Source organism: Heterocephalus glaber, unplaced genomic scaffold, assembly GCF_053883595.1.
Source record: "Heterocephalus glaber isolate CG9 unplaced genomic scaffold, H.glaber_assembly_v1.0 deba00001556, whole genome shotgun sequence".
NCBI classification, from domain to species: domain Eukaryota; kingdom Metazoa; phylum Chordata; class Mammalia; order Rodentia; family Bathyergidae; genus Heterocephalus; species Heterocephalus glaber.
The window spans coordinates 690177-704887 of record NW_028258347.1 but is presented as its reverse complement, the minus strand read 5'-3'; the positions used below and the strand labels follow the sequence as shown (position 1 = coordinate 704887).

At 51.8% G+C, this 14711-nt stretch overlaps 1 protein-coding gene across 2 annotated transcripts in view; it reads left to right on the top strand.

The window, feature by feature from the left end:
- The first annotated feature begins 793 nt into the window (after positions 1–793).
- Ncald (neurocalcin delta) overlaps positions 794–14711 on the top strand; it is a 383940-nt gene continuing 370022 nt past the window's right edge. Inside the window, exon 1 of one of the 2 annotated variants that reach the window (XM_087190755.1) lies at positions 794–990. The gene's annotated coding sequence lies outside the window, so the exon portion shown is untranslated. Of the gene's footprint in view, positions 991–13181; positions 13335–14711 lie in introns of those variants that run through there. The other variant, XM_004850229.4, reaches the window with a different exon arrangement.

The following is a 14711-nucleotide window of genomic DNA, read 5'->3' as shown; positions in this document are numbered from 1 at the left end:
TTGGGTTGGAAGAAACTTTCATTTGATGTTCAAATTATCACGGATGCCTGTGTGGCTGGGTGTAATTGTCATTTGTGCCACCAATCATATCTGGTCACAATCACTCTAATGTGTGGCCAGGTCACGGTGCCACGCAGCGTTTATTTTTAACCAGGAGGTTTTTAACTGGGGAGAGGGGGTGCTCTAGACTTCCCTGGGCTGAAGCATGGCAGGGGCTGAGGAGGAGAAGTGAGAGGTACCTTGCCAGAGGTCAGGGACACGAGACGCGGCCAGCAGGCCTGGGAAGGAGGGACGAGACATCTGCTTCTCCTCGTCTTCGGCTGTATGGACAGTTAGCAGCACTGCGGTGGACAGAGGGGGTACAGGGCCCCCAGTGTCACCCTACACGATTTATAAAGCCACCCCTTGAGGGTTCTCAGAGGCTCTGGGCAGAGCAGCCACAGCGAGACAGAAGTCCCCGCTCTGAGCTCCACTGCGAGGGCAGCGACCTTGGGGACCACCTGGCAGAGCCTGGAAGACATTCCAGGGTGACAGAGGTCACCCCACCAGGGGACTGACAGAGAGGGACGCCTTGGAACACGCCCCTGTGGCCTGGCTGGAAGCCCCGGGATGAGTGAGGTGGACAACGACCTAAAGGGGTGCGCAGTTGGGAGTCAGGGAGTGGGGGGAGGGCAGGCAGGGATGCAGAGATGATGGGGGCAAACCAGGAGGGGCACAGGGGGCCGGGCGGGGCAGATGGGGTGTGGGTGGGCTCGGCGAGGACGGGACAGCTGGGGGCAGGACGGGAGGGGCGTGGCGGGCTGCACCAGGCGCCGGACCTGGGCCGACAGGGGCGCGTTCCGAGGCGTCCCCCACCCTGACCTGGCGCCGCGCCCGCGCCCGCAGCGCATCCTCGCGTCCTGTCCTCGCCCCGGCCCGCGCGTGGTCCCCCGGAAACGGCGGGAGGCCGGGCGGGCGGAGGACGGCGACTCGGACTCGGGAGAGCTCGCGGTGAGTCCGGCGGCGGCCGCGCTGGGGGCGCGGGGCGGGGAGCGTCCTTGGCCTCCGCAGCCCCTAGGGGTGCGGGCCCGCCCGCTGCTTCCCTAGCGGCGCCCGCGAGTCGGGAGCCCGGACGCCGAAGACCTGGACGGGAGCCGCAGAGGGGGCGCGGCGCTGCGGGAGGCCCGGGAGGGGGCGAGCAGGGCCCGGGGCGGGGCGGGGCAGTGGGCGCCCTGGGCCAGGGGTCGGACCGGGCGTTCCCGGGGCACAGGCGCGAGTGTTTCGGGTGCGCGCCGCGCGTCTTCGGCTCGGGCTGCGTGGCCCGGGCGGGAGGCGCAGGACGCGAGCGAGGCTGCAGCCGGGGCTGCGGGCCCGCGGCAACTTCGTGCGCCGGAAGAGGGCGCTGTCCCTGCGCCGCCGATCTGGGTAGAGGCGTGGGACGGGGCAGCCCCGCTCCACGCTGGCCCAGCTCTACCCAGAGGTGGAAGGAGCAGAGGTCCGGGCTGTCCCCGAGCGCCCGTGGGGCGATGCCGGGCGACAGGGCGGGAGCCATGCACAGACCTGGGGGAGCCTCAGAACAAGGCAGGAGAAGCTGGGGTCCAGTGTCCGGGCACCACCGGACCCAGGAAGTGTCCGCGGAGCCGCCGGTCTCACTGTTAGTGCCGAGGACCCTGTCAACACCCGCGGTGGGAGCTCTTGTTTGTGTCAGTGATTGTTGGTTCACGGCCCGGCGCTTCTTCCTGTGCTGTCGCCGGCCTTCGAGCTGGGCTCCTGGCTCCCAGGCCCGGCCTTAGAGTCCCAGTCCGTTATCTACACGGTGGGTGGTGACACCGAGCCAGCTGGAGCTCTGGTCACGGCCCTGCACAGGTCCCCTGTGGACTTCAGGGTGGGTTCCAGACGCCAGGACTCCCCGCCTCAGCCTCCTGGCCAGCTCCCCAGGCTCAGCCTCTGATAGGGCCTGCGTCTCAGCACCCAGAGACCAGTAGAGAACAAACAGCCCTCACATCTAATTCTCTAGATAGGAGCTTGGGCAAGCACTCAGGAGCCAGTCAAGGAGCAAGAAATGTGGCGTTCAAAGCTGGGACTGTCTCAGAGGCTTCTTTTAATTGCCAAGGGCAGGGTAACAGTGGAAAAATGGAGTGGTCTGAACCTTCTGTTTCCCTGCTTCTCGCAGAACCTGGCGGTGGGGTGAAGGGAGGGTGCAGGGAGGCTGGCTCTGCAGGCAGAGGGAGGAAGGCTCGGTACAGTTCCTCTGGGAGGGTGGGTGCCAGCTGCCTGGGACTGGCCTGATGAGATCAGGAACCAAGGCTTCTGCTTGCTTCCTTGGCAATTCAGTGCTCCCTGCTGGGCCCCAGGCCCTGTGTAGGATGATATGGAGGGGCCTGGTTCCCCAAGGCAGCTCCAGAGTCTGTTCTCAAGACTTGAGAGCATGGGCTTTTATAAAGCTCAGAGAGCAGAGAATGCTTTGCACATTTTTAAAGGGTTGCAAACAAAACAAAGAAGAATGTAATAGAGACCGTGTCTGAAACTCTACCTAGTTCTTTATGGAAGAACCTTGCCAGCTGCTAGACTGAAAGCAGACAGATAGATTCATTGCTGATTGATTGCCAGTGGCTGCCTGACAGTGGGCAATCCAGGCTGAATGGGAGGCAGTGCCTTGGTCCATTGGTGATGTCTGGCAGGGTAAGGGATTAGGAGCAGGTGGTATTGATTTTGCAATCACTTTTACAGGAGATGCTTATTTTTATTAGGATTTGTGTCGGTCACCTTTTGTTGCTGTGATCAAATATTTGAGAAAAACAACTTCAAGGAGGGAGGGTCTATTTTGGCTCCTGGTTTCAAAGGTTTAGTCCATCGCATTGGGCACCGTGGTGGGGCAGAAACATCATGGCGGAAGACTGAGGTGGAGCGCAGCCACTCACCTCATGCAGCCGGAAGCAGAGAGGGGTGGACTCAATTCTGTTGTGGCAGGCACTCCCAAACAGAGACTGTTTTATGAAAAAGAGAATGCTATTTTTGTTCTGATAACTTTTCAGTCCACAGGAAGACACTTTCAGGTGTGGCTTGATCCAGGGCTCAAGCATTGTTGGTAGGACGTGATTTTTCCCTCTGCCTTTCTTGATTTGCTCCCCTGGAACTGGCCCTTCTCATTGATGGCTGGGAGAGCTCCAGACCTTACACAGTGTGGACTTTACATCCTTCCAGAAAGAGGGAGCCTCAGCTCCAGCCTTGCTTCGAAGGACTGCTCCGAGTCATCAGCACTGCTCTCGTCCGTGTGTCTTCTCCCGAGCTGCATCTTACTGGCTTGGGCATGGTCGCGTGTCCCACCACCGAGCCGCAGGCTGGAGGCAGGAGCCGGGGGCTTCTCTGGCAGGGAATCGTGACACTGTCACCAAGAGGTGGCCCCCAGCTGCTGGACTGCAAAACACCAGGCGTCCTCTGTGGCCGTGAGCGTCCCCTTCCCAGATGCGTGGGACAGTGGGGGCAGCTTAGCCGCGCTCAGTCACCTGCCCCAGTGCTCCGGCTGGGACAGGAGGCGCGTTCCGAGCGGAGACCCACAGCTTGTGCACTTAGGGGAATTACCTGTGATGATGGGTATCTTTAGTCTCTACTCCTGGAAACAGCCAAGTAGCCCGGAGAACCCTAAATGACTTCCTGGCTAGAGGACTGAGAGAGAAAGGCCCTACCTCCCCCAGCAGGGCTTGTGCTCAGCTCTCCAGGGGTTTTGAGCAGTGTCCACACCCTCAGCCTTGTGTTAGGTTCTCGGGCTGTGGGCTGAAAGGACAGAGGACGAGGTGCAGAGTGAGCAGGAGCCCTCTTCGTGGGCACAGTGTCCTTCCGTGTTGCTCATTGCCCTCTCCCTCAGGCGAGGAATGCATATTTCGTGAATGCATTTAAAGCTGTGGTTAAAGATGCAAAGCATTTACCATTTGAGCCATTTCACGAGTAGAGTTGTGCAGCGCTAAGTGCACCACATTTGTGTGTAGCCATCTTCAGAACTTCTTCCTCTTCACTGCTGGAACCCACACCCATTAACCAACAGTGCCCCGGCCCTGGCCCCAGCCGCTGATGACCATCATTCTGCCCTGTCTCTGCATCCACCTACTCCCTGCACCTCAGAGCAGTGCAGTCTTGTAGGCTTTCTCTTTTTTTGTGACTGGCTTATTTCCCTTAACACAGTGTCCTTAAGGTCCATCCATATTGTAGCATATATCACAATTTCCTTCTTTTTCAAAGCCTAGTAATATTCCATAGTGGGTGGCTGCCACAGTTTGTCTTGTCATTGGTCAGTGGACACTGGGTTGCTTCTGTCTTTTGGCTATTGTGAACAGTTCTACTGGGAACGTGGGTGTACGGGTATGTGCTGATGTCTGTTTGGGCTTTTGGTTCTTTTGGGTTTGTACTCCGAAGTGGAGTTGCTTGTTGCTTGATGCTCTGTTTCACTTTTTGGGCAGTTGCCACGCTGATTTCCACGGCAGCATTTTACACAGCGACCTGCAAGGATTCCAGCCTCTCCACATCCCAGTCAACATTTGTTACGAAGGTGGTTGGATGCAAATTGCGGGGGGCAGTGGTAGGGTGTGAGCTCCATCTGGGCTGCCGGAGCCGCTGTGTGTGGGGCAGGTGGTGGTCATGTGATCCAAGGCGCCCAGAGGTCAGAGAGGGTGAGGACAGGAGGATGAGGTGCAGGGTTAGGGAGTTATTTTCAGTTTTAGAGCGAGAGCCCGGTGGCCCTCACCACATCTGTGCAGCAGACGTGTTATGCTGCTCCCCTCGCGGCGTGTCGCTAGGCTTGGCCGGGACAGTGAGTGTGACAGTGAGGGTCACGCGGGCTTCCTCAGACACAGTCGCTGATGTTGCCAGCGGTGCCCGCAGGGTTCTGGGCCCTGACACCACCAGTTCTGGCAAAGCCCGAGAAGGAGTTGTCTCCAGGGTCTCGGAAGAGGCCAGGAAGAGGGTAGCTGGGGAAGGTAGGATGGGATGAGATTTAGGGGACCCTGATGGGACAGAGTCTGCTCCTCCCAGCAGCATCCCCAAGCTGGCAGGAGTATAGCTACTTGGAGTGAGGCTGAGGATGTTGGAGTCTTCTGGAAAGGAAGCAGAAGCAGTAGGCCCAAGTTTCTGGGCTTTTAGGTTGAGAGACCTCCTGAAGGTCAGAAGCTGATAGGGAGCTGCGAGAGGAGGCGCAAATACCCGGAAGTAGGGTGTTTCCTTCGTGTGTCTGGCTGGATCCAGATGATAGCCCCCCCACCCCGTGTATTTTGATATTTCAGGAGGAGTCCAGTGTGTCAGGCAGGGCTTGGGAATTCTGTTTGCAGATGCTGCTGGCCACTGGTGAGACTTCCCGTGTGTTTGCAGTGTGAGTCCAAGCTGGGGCCTGTGGGTGTGGGGAACACAGGCGAGGGAAAGGGTGGCTCTGTGGGTTCCCTGCTGCGCCGCTGAAGGCGGGTAGCAGGAGAGTCTGATCCAGGGTGTGTGTTACTGCCGGTGGTCACATTGACCACATTCCTCTCAGTGGAAAAGCTGTTCTCATTAAGATCTGTTTCTCTTTAGCGGGTGGCTAAGAGGGTAGAAAGCCGCTGTTTTTATGGCCTTGCAGAGTCTGCTGATCTTTGTCCCTCAGGTCCATCCCAACTCCGGGTCCCTTAGCCTTGTACCTGCTTTGCGGTTTTCCAGCTGCAGGAAATGGTTCTCCTAGCGGACCAGCAGTGTCATCTGAGGGCCTCAGACAGGGAGAGCTCGAGTGCTCTGGGAAGGCCAGAGCATTTCAGGTCGGGCCGGGCCGGGCCGGGCCGGTGCAGTAATCAGGTGTGTGACAGCTTCGTGCCCAGGGTGCTGCCTTCTTTGGCTCCTTCTCACTCCCCAAAGAGCCACCGGGCTGACTTTGCCGCCGGCCGGAGGGGAGGACAGCTGTGAGCCCTGTCCCCCGAGGCCGCCACCCTTCCCACCAGGCTGTGCACCTCGAGGGGCGCCCCTGCCGTGTCCAACACCGGAGCAGTGGCCGCTTCTGTCTTCTGATTCCAGCAGGAGACAGAGGTGGAGGAGCGGCGGGAGCAGAGCCGGGAGGGAGGTGTCTGTCTGTCTGTCTTCCCCCTGCTGGCTGTGTGCTGTGGGCCTCTGCGACTGCTGCCCAGGGCCACAGCTCCTGCCCATTCTGTGTCCCCGTGGCCGAATCCTGTGCCACCTCTGCTGCCTTCCAGCCCTTTGGTCTGAGCTGCTTCTTCACTGGAGCAGCCACCTCCGAGTGTCCCCTGTGGGCTCCCAGTGGCCCAGCAAGTCCAGGCCAGGGTGTGACCACACGGCAGGGCACAAGGGGAAGCCATGGCTGTGACAGGTGGCCCTGCCCCAGCAGCTTCTGAGGGAGGGCAGTCAGGATGTGTCAGTCAGCTGTGCAAGAAGACTGTGTCAGAGCATCCAAGATCACAGTCAGCGTACGAGAGGAAAGGTTTGCCTGGCTCACAGTTGGAGGCCTCAGGCTGTCAGCTGGCTGTGAGGCTTTGGGGCCCACTGAGGCAGGCACCATGCTGGGCGTGGGGGGAGCTGCTTCCCTAGGGTGGGGGAGCAAAGACCGAGATGGGTGAGGACCTCAGGTCTCCTCCAGAGGCACCCCAGAGCATGCTGCAGGTTGGCACCAAGCCCTTCACCCCAGCCCCAAGCAGTGGCACGGGTTCTCCACAGCCGCAGTGCCCGGGCAGGAGCTCCAGGGTCAGACTCTGGGGTTCTGTGAGCCGGGAGCGGGCACAGTTCTGTTTGGCGACCTTCATCGTCAGTGCCTGGGAGTGAAGTGAGTGACTAGTACTCTCTGTCTGCGGTCTGTGCGAGGCCTCTGTCGCCTGGTACTTCTGCCCAGTCCTCGCAGCAGCACTGCTGTGGGATTGCCCCCATCACCCACACACCGTAAGCGTAAATGACCAGCAGGACACCTTGCAGAGCGAGAGGGCTGTACATCCTGATGCTCACACCCAAGCAGGCATGACAGGGCTGTCCCAGGCAGTCCAGGTGAATGGACACAATCCCCTCTGTCAGTGGTACTTAAGGTAACTTTCCAAGGCTTTTTTTTTGGGTACCGGGAATTGAACTCAGGACCTTGTGCTTTTGAGGCAGGCAGCGGCACCACTGAGCTAAATCCCTGGCCCTCCAAGGCTTTTATCTTGAGACAGGATCTTGCTATGCAGTGCAGGCTGGCCTTGAACTCCCTGTGTAGCCCAGGCTGGGCTCCAACTTACTTCAATCCTCTTGCCTCAGCTTCCCGAGTGCTGGGATTACAGGTGTGCACCACCACGTTGGGCCCAAATATGTTTTTAAAACTTGCCATTCTACCATTTTTTGCTGTATTAACTGCCTTTGGCTTATGACACAGAAACACGAGATTTGAAAAATGTAGAAAAAGTATGCATTTGACACTCCTGCTTGGTTGTGGGCCTGAGTTTGATTTGAGGCAATGGGCCTGGCCTCTTATACAGATGGCTGGCTTTGTACCACTTAGGGCCTACTGAAGTGCATTCGGTGTCTGCTGACTGTTAGGAAAAGGGAGAACAGGAAACAGGTCTGAGCTCCACAGGGGAGGTTTTTACAGAACAAACCTGAGAGGGCTGCTCTGGCACCAGAGCCCAGACCAGCTGCTTGGCGCAGGTTGTGCAGTCTTCCGTGGGGTCGCGGGGTGGGAGGAGTTCAGGGAGGGCCTGTGGCTCCCTGCCAGGGCCGAGGCCCGTGGCTTGTGGTCCCCCACCGGGCTGTGTGGGAGGGCAGTGCAGAGGGGCTCCGATCAGGAAGGCAGCGGCCAGATTCCTTCACTAACAAAAGTTTCTTCTGTACCCACCTGTTTTTCCTAATATAGCCTCCTCATGAATGTTTTTCTTTTAGTACTGATCATGGCAAAAATAGATTTATATACCTACATTTCTCCAAATATCTTTGTAGTCTGGTTGCCTGAGTAACATTTCCAAGAGAATTCGTGCTAATCTGCTATTAAAGCAGAGATAAGCTGGGAACTATTTTTAGGCCCTCTGTACCTTTTTCTTCCCTACCAGACTATTTAATTGGCTTATTGTTTTCTGTTTCCATTATCTGAAGGCTATGTATAGTGTCCTTCCTGTACTTCTAGTTTGGGGTCCGGTTAGCTGTTTGAAAATCGAGAGTCACTCCACACCTCCCTCATTCAGAACCCGAATTGTGCACGGGTGGTCTTTTCCTTTGCCAGGTGGGTGACAGTTGTTTTTCTCACAGGTTGTCCAGCCTGAGCTGAGGCAAGGGATGTTTTTGTTATGCGAAGGAAGGAATGTGCAGGCAGTCTGCAGTTCTGCCGTGGAGAGAGCAGGTTCCCTCCGGGGCCAGGTTAGCCTGGTTTCTCCCTGGAGCTTCGGTCTGCAGCGACAAGCATGTCACAGGCTCTTCCAGACGAGAGGCAGGAGCACCCCACCTTTCAGGAGAATTTATATGCGGTATTGCAAACACTTAGCTTTACTAAAGAGATAAATTAGAGGGATGCTGTTCCTTTGCTAAAACACCCCTGCTGTTAGAAACACTGCAGAGAATTCTTTTCAATGGTGAATACCCTTGGATGTATTTTAGCAGTAGACATTAAAATCTCTGGTTTACCCCAGAGATTTTAGAAACGTGATTGTATGGCTATTGTGAATAATTCAAAGTTCAAAGGCAGCCAGAATTAATATTTGGGACTTCCATTATTTTTACATAAAGATTTTTGTAAAATTTATGTGTTTACATGATACATACAGGTCTGCAGGGTTGCATGAAAGATTTGGAATGCTCATCTGGACATTGTGTGCGCTTGGAAGAGCCAGTTCCGTATGGGGGACAGGGCAGGAAAGGCTGCAGGGAGGGGTCTGAGACAGTGAATCAGTTACACGGCAGGTTTGGGAGGAGAGATGGTTGTCAATGGGTACTATTTGCAATTTTTGGTATTAGAGTGCTGTCTTGGCTGGGTCCCTGTGGGTACTGAGCTTTTGGGCTGTTATTCTGGTTTTTAGCGACAGATTGCTAGATCACTGCCTTTGAGTTTGCCTTGCTGTCCTGGAGGAAGGAAGCAACACACACGCCTGTGCACACACGCACATCCCAGTGTCTCTCTAGACACGTGGCCTACATGTTCTCAAGTGTGAACAGCGGATGCTCTCTTGTTGGGAGTGGTGGCTGGGGATGGGAAGCCTTCGATGCTGAGTCCCCACTGCCCCACCCCGTGGATTTTCGACCTGCCGTGCCGTCCCAGAGGACCATCAGGGAGAGCCTGGAGTCTGTCTTGGCCTCTGAACTTGCTTGGGAAGCAACAGGAAGACATTGAGGCATATTCTGGGCACCCTTTCCTCTGTCCTGTTGCCCCCACAGCTAGAACTGTTACCATAAGATAAATCAGCACTGTATAGAAAATTAGAAAGAAGGGAGAAAATCACCCATAATCCAAATATTCAAAGGCAACCAGGAATACTTCATTTTTTATAGTTATGTATTTTAAAATTATTTTCCATGTAATGTGTGCCACAAGCACTTGTCATTTTATTTTATAACCTTTATTGGATAGATAGCATTCCCTTGAATGGATATACTTTGGTTTACTACTCTTTCCATTTTAGATCATTTGGTCAAAATTAAAAAAAAATTTGCATTGTCATATTTTTAAAAGAACGTTTTCTTCTCTTGAGGATATATTTCCTATGGATTATATAGGTTGAAAGTTTGAACATTAAAAATAAATCCTAACACATTTTGCTAATTTGCTTTCCAAGTGGGTTAGAACAATTCATGTTGTATTGATCTCATTTTCTTTTCTCTTGCCTTGACTATCATCACTTTGAAATATTTTTACTAGTTTGGTAACCAAAAATAGTTTCTTTTCATTTGTGTTTCTTTGACTGCTAATGAGGCTGGACATTTCTTTTTTATACTGTTACACTATGACATAGTTGCATTATTTCTTTTCCTAATTTTCAGTTACATGTTCTTTTTCTTTGGTACCGGATATCGAACTCAGGACCTTGCGTGTCTGAGGCAGGCAGCAGAACCACTGAGCTAAATCCCTGGCCGGAGTTACATGTTCATTTTGTGTAGATGTCTTTCACACCACTTAAAATTAAATTACAAAAGTACTGTATGCTTGTGATACCAAGAGGAACAATTCAGGATACAGGTACACAGAGGACAAGCTCTTCTCCCAGAGAGGCAACAGTAGAGACTTGATGTGTTCTCTTTTTCACTGTATTTGTTCATAGAACACGGTTGGCTTTCTGTATCCATGGGTTAGTGTCCATGGACTCAACAAAACTTGGGCCAAAAATCGTCAAAAAATGAAATTGCATTGGTACTGGACATGCACATTTTTCTTGTCGTTCTCTAAATAATGCACCAAAACAATCTACATAGCATGTGCTTTCATTGGATTATGTATTATAAATAATCTAGAGGTGATTTAGAGTATATTGGAGGGTGTGTGTGTGTGCCAATACTACACCATTTTTTACAGGGCATGTGGGTATCTGGATCTGGGAGCTCATAGGGTTCCGGAACCCATGTCTTGTGCATTCTGAGGATGACTATGGTTTTAAAAGATACAAAGGGTTTTATTATTTAATTAATTAATTAATTAATTAAATTCTTTTATTGGTACATTTTAGGTACACAACACAATTACATTTCTCATTGGGAATTGTACCTTTACATAATGCATCTTGGTTTTTATTTTTTCCCCATTCATAGCCCTCCCTTCACCCCCTCCATTCTTCCCTATTTACAAAGACTTTATTTCCATTTTTTCCATTTCTCATCATTTTTCCTTTCCCTTCTTTCCTTTCCCCTGCCCCTCCCACTACCCCTACCCCTTTGGACCTTTTCTTCCTATTTTGCATTATCTATTATTCATTCTAATCATTGGTACATTTTAGGTGTACAATATAATGACATTCATCATTGGAAATTTGCACCTTTACATAGTCTCTCTTGGTTCTTATTTTTCACCCTTGCCCAGCCCTCCCTTCAACCCCTCCATTCCTCCCTATTTACAAAGATTTACAAAGGGTTTTATTACCAAACAGAGCCATATTATTCTGTAGCTTGCTTTGTTTTTTGCCTGAAATATATGTCATGGGCATAAGACCTTGTCTCAGTTACTTCGTCTTGTTGTTAAGGCAAAATATCCAACACCCAAAGTTAGCAGGGAAAAAGTTTGTTTAGCTCACAGTTTGCAGAGGTTTTAGCCTATAATCAGCTGGCTCCACGGCAGGGTGGCACAGCAGACAGGCCTTGAAGAGGAGAAACAGTTTATGGTGAGCAGAAGGTAGCAAAGCAAACAAGGGGCTTTAGGTACTTCTTTCTGCCCCTTTTATACATATCTAGGTTACTTGGTTTAGGGCGGGTGCCAAACCAATCGGTGGACTGGTTTAGTAATCACACACCCTTAATCCCAGCGTCACATACTCTAGATCCAGCCACCTCTGGAAGAGCCCCACCTTTGACTGCACCAAGCTTTGGGGGGGATGTATAGACACAAACCATAACAATCTTTAATAACATACAATAAAATATATATATATATATATATTTTTGGTACCAGGGATTGAACTCGGGACCATGTGCTTACGAGGCAGACAGCAGAACTACTGAGCTAAATCCCCAGCCCTACAATAAAATATTTTTGACAGCTATGCTGCAAATGTTTCCCCAGTGAACATCCTGGTCATGTGACACAGTCTCGCCCCCGTTGAGTGGACAGATGTTTCTTACCCTGAAAGGTCAGCCCATTGGCCCTCCACAGCTGATAAATTCTCAGCTCTGTTGTCTGCTTGTTTTTTTTTAAAAAGTCTTAATTTAAAATACTATTTCATACAACTGTAATTTATTTTGGTGTAGAGTGAGGAAGAAATGAGAATCCAAACTGATTATTTTTCTTCTTTGGCTAATTGTCCCATCAGTTTTTATTGAATGGTGCTTGAAAACCTTTCCATTTCTATAAAGCCAGTGGCATCTTTTCCCTCTGCATGTTTTTTTTTTTTTTGTGCCAGGGATTGAACTCAGGTCCTTGCGCTTGAGCAACAGGTGGCAAAACCACTAAGCTAAATCCTTGGCCCTCCCTGTGCATGCTTATTTCCAGCTATAAACGCGGAGTTCTCTGACAGGAGGGGCTTTTCCTAAGGGAAGGAAGACTGGGTGGTTGCTCGGAATTAGGTGGTTATGCTGAGCATAACCCGGTCTCCTCCTCGGGCCTGGGGTCTTCACCTGTCCTCTGACCCATGGTGCCGTGGACCCAGAGCACAGGGCTCCTTGGCCATGTCCCCTTCGTCTTCAGAGACCGTGGATATCATCTTTCTACAGCAGAGAAAATCTCAGTGACCACTCAGGGTCATCCCTGCTTTCTAAGCTCATGACTATTATTTATATTCTATTCATAATAGCATAATATATTATTTGTGGTATTTTATCTTGTTCTGGTCCTCTAATTTCCTTAGTTAGTAATAAATTCAGTAGAAACTTCAGTCGTGGTTGGCTGCTGTGGTCACCATGTGGAGAATCTTAGGAACTGTACTTAGAAATGAAGGTTTTTCCTCATCATTATTGTTTGCTTGCTTTTTTTTTTGGTACCGGGGATTGAATTTGGGACCTTGTGCTTATGAGGCAGGCGACGGCACCACTGAGCTAAATCCCTGGCCCCCATTATTGTTAATATTATTAAACAACATCTGTAGTATATCTGCTTGGTGCAGGGCACTGTGCTGGGAATTGTGGGAAATACACGGTGAATACAGCACGTTCCTTTCCTCAAAGGTCTGGACCCCTAACTTTTCCTGACTTCAGGCCTTCACTGAGGATGTCTCGCTCCCCTCCACCCCAACAACAGAGCGCTGTTTCCCTGTGAGTGCACTGAATGCTTTCTCCAGCTTCAGGAGCTGCTCCAGGTATCGAGACACCGAGGACTGGCTGCTGCATACTTTATGAGTTAGATGGGGTTGGGGATCTTGGGTGTCCCTGTCTTTTGTTGCTAACTGCACTTCTCAGCCCCGCCTCTCTTCCTTTGGACATTTAGGTTTCTTATTTGGGCAACCAGAATCTAAAATGAAACCTAGAGACTTTGAGAGTCTTTCCCCCCTTGGCTGATGGACGTGTGTTTCTCTGTATCCTAAACGGCACTGGGTAACTGTTTACTTTTGCATTATGTATAGCACTTAGCAACCGCGGTGGAAATGAAAGCTAAGAGCACAGGCCGTCTCAGCCTCCCCCACCCTGTGCTCCGGGCCCTGGGGACCAGCCTGCTGGCCTCCAGTTCCTGCAGGCTGCCTTCTCCTCCAGTCGCCATGCAGGGACGGACTCTTTCTGTGCCTACCCTTGCCATTCAGGATTCCCGATTGCAGGTCAGTGTGAGTGGGTGAGGATGGAGGGCCGGCCTGGACCACCAGTGGCATCTTGGGACTGGTGACAGCCCTGTTGAGTGAGAGGCTCTGAGATGCTCTGTCTTATTTGGAATTGTAACTACATTTCCATAAAGATAGGTAGCCAGCCTCGGCCAGCCTGTCCAGGGTCCTCGGGACAGAGCTAAGTGACCCTCAGGCTCGCTGGGTTAGAACAACACCCCGACCCCGGGTCGGTGTGCACATCCGTGAGGGAGAGTGGATTCCGAATTCTCAGCCTCCAGGCTGGGGAGATGTGTAGAACTTGCTGGGCTTGAGAATCAGGTGTCTGGCCCTGAGGTCGGAACTGGGCTTCCTCCTTCCTGCGAGCACCCTGCCCTGCGCTGCCCAGGGCTGCACCCGATGTGCCCTACCCTTCTGGCTCCAGCCCCCTCTGCAGCTGGAAGAATACTTGAATTCTCTGATTTTAAAAGTAATTATCATACTACAAGATTCACATCCTGCGTTTACCAGAGCAAGAGAGTATGGATTTAATTCCTTGATGGTTATCTTTCAGCATAGAATGTGGAATCACCTAGATCACCCCCCTGTGGAGCCCCTTATTGTTTTTCTTTAAAAAAACTAAACTTCTGCTCTTTTCTGAGGACCACCATATACCTTTCTTTTTTGCAGTGCTGGGATGGAAGCCAGGCCTTGTGCAGGTGAGGTAAATGCTTGACCCTATACCCAGCTTTGCCCCTTAATCTTAACGCATGTTGGGTGACAGATTTGGATAATATTTCTGTGATTTTTTTCTTTACTTTTTTCTTCCTATAGAAATAGAAAAAAAATTTTTTTTTAAAAGGAGGAAAGGTTTATTTGGCTCACAGGTTCATAGAGGTTTCAGCCCATAATTGGCTGGTTCCAAGGCAGCGTGGCACGTGGCAGAGGGGCAGCAGTTCATGGTGGCAGAAGACAGCAAAAGTAACAAGAGCAGAAATAGAAAACTTTTAAATTAGAAGGTTGATTTGCATCATCTTTCTTTAGTAAAATATTAATTATTTTAAAGGCATAGCTCAGCAGTTCAGAACGATTAAATTGTGCTTGCTTGGAAAGGGATGAAATCTGTACATTTGCTTGTGTGGTTTTCACAGAAGGGGACAAAACAGTGACAGAGAAGCCCCCAGCCTCTAGGTGAACTTTTCCAGCCTGGGAAGGGGTGGGGCCCCTAAAACAGGAAGGCACCCTAACACACGGTTGGAGAAACGAGGGACAAGGTCCTGGGTTTGCCTGCCCTGTTGCTTTGTCCCGGAAGACTAGGAGGGCTACGGAAACCGCCAATTCTAGGGCATCTGCATCTTGTGTAGCGTGTCTGTGTGGCACACGGGGCACCTCCTGCCA